The 3,283-nt window shown below is 44.4% G+C and overlaps 1 long non-coding RNA gene across 1 annotated transcript; it reads left to right on the plus strand.

Annotated features, from left to right (window-relative positions):
- The first annotated feature begins 468 nt into the window (after positions 1 to 468).
- LOC138585180 (uncharacterized) lies at positions 469 to 2,161 on the plus strand. The gene is made up of 3 exons (XR_011305585.1): positions 469 to 537; positions 1,175 to 1,403; positions 1,666 to 2,161. It is a non-coding gene; the product is annotated as an uncharacterized lncRNA (long non-coding RNA).
- Positions 2,162 to 3,283: the final 1,122 nt, after the last annotated feature.

Here is a 3,283-nt window from a genome sequence, read left to right on the forward strand (position 1 = left end):
ATGATAATAATAACAACAACAACAACAAATGAAGACTTTAGTCACTTCAATTTACAGTGAGGTGTTGGTGTTATAGATGCTTGACGAGGCGAGCAGCAAACCTGTCAACAAAGAAGTGTCCGACTTTATGACTCCTCCCCCGACTGCAATCGGCTGCTCTCGCCTGTTGTCGAGGCGAGCCGGCAGTCATCTCGAACAAGCCTAATGTGATCCAATCTGCTGCTTCATCACACCTCTGATGTTTCATTCAAAGGTTGGTTAGCACCATCTACAGGTCTGATAGTAGAACTACATCCTCTGATCTGTGAGTTCTCTGACACTGACTGGGGTTCAGGTTAGACTGGTTCTGACGTCACACTGGAGTTATGAGGATGTGACTCTGTCCTCAGATCAAATGCACACAGACACCAGGCTGACGAGGGACAAACCAGCAGCTTCTGCTTCCTGGACCTGGACCTGCTGCCAGCTGTGTGTCCTTAAAGAGTGACCGGTCTATGGGTCGACTTATAGATTTTAAGATAATTCTGATTGACAAAGGTAAGACTTTAAACCTGAACATTTGTCAGTGTCTGTGTTTCTATCAGGATCCAGCAGCAGTAAACCGTCTTGTCCACATTAATAACTGTACTGAGCATGTAGCTTCATGTGTGTCCTGTGTGTGTAGGAGGATCCAGCAGTGTTTCTAACAGGCTCCACTAGATAGACTACTCTGCCTGAATCATGTTCACAGTCAGTGTTTGATGGACTGAAGGAAGCCTTTCTGTACCTCACAGAGTCAGAGGTCAGAGGTCGTGGTGGATGGTGGTCTCACACAGACTTTGGCAGCAGAGAGCAGAGTTCACAGACTGAGTCAGTTTGTGTTTAAACAACAGAAACACTTTGGTTCATGTTCATGACAGTTTGTGGTTTCAGCTTCATTCAAACAAACACATCGTGTCCAAAGTCACTGCAGACTTTTTCTGTGTGAAACCAGAGCAGGATATTTCTCCAACATGAATCTCATCTGATATGAACTTAGTTTCTAGGAGACAGGACCATCCACAGACTAAACACTGAACTACCATCGTGATCCAGTGTCCATGCTGCACTCTGCAGACCAGCAGGCTTTCTGTCTGTCACTGATGATCTGATGTTGACTTCTACGAGTCAAAGTTCACTTCTCGTTCTGTTCCAGCTGCTGGAGGAGAACATCGTCAGTTTTGTGAAGAACGAGCTGAAGAAGATCCAGAGGGGTCTGAGTCCAGATTACCCAGAATGCTTAGAGAGTCAGAGGGAGGATGAGGAGGTGTTGGACAGTGAGGAGGAGGAGCAGAGGAGGAGCAGCAGAGAGGCATTTGTGAAGATCACACTGCACTTCCTGAGGAGAATGAAGCAGGAGGAGCTGGCTGACTGTCTGCAGAGCAGTAAGAGGATTTTAACACATTTAACATGATGGAAAGAGGAAATGGAGGCAACATGGGAGAGGGTCACATTTAAAACTCTGCTGTTTATATGATGCACACATTTGATCACATCTATGACCTGTGAGAAACTGTTCACACCTGATGAGCTGAAGAGATTTCAGAGAGGAGGGAAATAAATACCATCCTGAGGTCTTAAAGTTTAAATTCATCTGATTGATTGAAGCTTAAACTTATTAATCACATTTCATGTTTGTTCTTTCAGGAGCTGCTGCTGCAGAGTGCCGACAGAAACTCAAGTCTAACCTGAAGGAGAAGTTCCAGTGTGTGTTTGAGGGGATCGCTAAAGCAGGAAACCCAACCCTTCTGAATCAGATCTACACAGAGCTCTACATCACAGAGGGAGGGACTGGAGAGGTCAATGATGAACATGAGGTCAGACAGATCGAATCAGCATCCAGGAAACCAGACAGACCAGAAACAACCATCAGACAAGACCGGATGTAATCATTGAATGGAGGGGTGACAAGCACGACAGGCTCACTGAAGAGTCTGAGAGTTTGTTAAATCATCAGAGTAAGTTTATTAAAGAGATTTATGAGCAGAGATGTACTCACAGTAGTGGAACAGAAGTCGGGGACGCAGACCAGACGACAGGAGGTACACAGTGAGAACCACAGTTTATTACCTTCATGACAAATCTTTCGACGAACATTCCTAAAAACAAGTATGTTACCATGTCTGCAAAAAGACAAAATAAAGATGCCTTCATTCTTTTCCCCCTGTGGGTTTAAACATTTAAATACTTTATTTTGAAGTTTCAGTCTTGTGACCTCAGGGGATCTTCCTGTCTGCTCTCTCTTTCTTTCTGCAGGTGAGGCTGATAAGTTTGTACCTTCTGTGTGCAGAAGCTAAAACAAAACAAAAGTTTCCTGTGTTGTTGAATTTGCTTTTGATCACGTGGACGTGTGGAAGAGCTGGTGTCATGATGAGTTCTCTTTCACATCATTTATCAGCTCATGTTTTCACCATAGTCTACAATAATGGACGCAGCCACCATAATGTCACCCATTGGTTTGTGGAGTTCTCCTTTAAGCATTGAGTTTAGAACTCTGGCTCTCACCATAAGTGTCACTGCGAGTTTCCACTGGACGCAGTCGTCATTTTCACCCCCAGCGCCCACGTTGTGTAAATAGCAAGTGATCTTGCACCCACGCTAGCACCCATAGGTGTGTTGGTCTTTAAAAGAGGTTTGGTCAGGTAAACTGGTGACGCGTTGCTATCTTGAGGATGCAGAAAGCAACTGCTCCTTAAACCAACCAAAACCTGGTCTGGAGTCTAAAGTCTGTCTCTGCTATTTAAAGGGTGCATTATGGACATACAGTGCTGTGCAAAAGTTTCAGGCAGGTGTGAAAACATGCTGTAAACTAAGAATGCTTTCAAACATGGAAGTGTTAATAGTTCATTTTCATCAGTTAACAAAATGCAGTGAATGAACAGAAGAGAAATCTAAATCAGATCAATATCTGGTGTGACCACCCTTTGCCTTCTAAACAGCATCAGTTCTTCTCGGTACACTTGCACACAGTTTCTGAACTCGGCTGGTAGGTTGTTCCAAACATGTTGGAGAACTAACCACAGATCTTCTGTGGATGTAGGCTTCCTCAGATCCTTCTGTCTCTTCATGTAATCCCAGACAGACTCCATGATGTTGAGATCAGGGCTCTGTGGGGGCCATACCATCACTTCCAGGACTTCTTGTTCTTCTTCACGCTGAAGATAGTTCTTCATGACATTGGCTGTATGTTTGGGGTCGTTCTGCTGCAGAATACATGGCCAATCATACGCCTCCCTGATGGTATTGCATGATGGATAAGTATCTG

Source organism: Semicossyphus pulcher, unplaced genomic scaffold (genome assembly GCF_022749685.1).
Source record: "Semicossyphus pulcher isolate SPU_LCO1_2020_fin unplaced genomic scaffold, fSemPul1.0.p SCAF_11, whole genome shotgun sequence".
Taxonomy (NCBI): domain Eukaryota; kingdom Metazoa; phylum Chordata; class Actinopteri; order Labriformes; family Labridae; genus Semicossyphus; species Semicossyphus pulcher.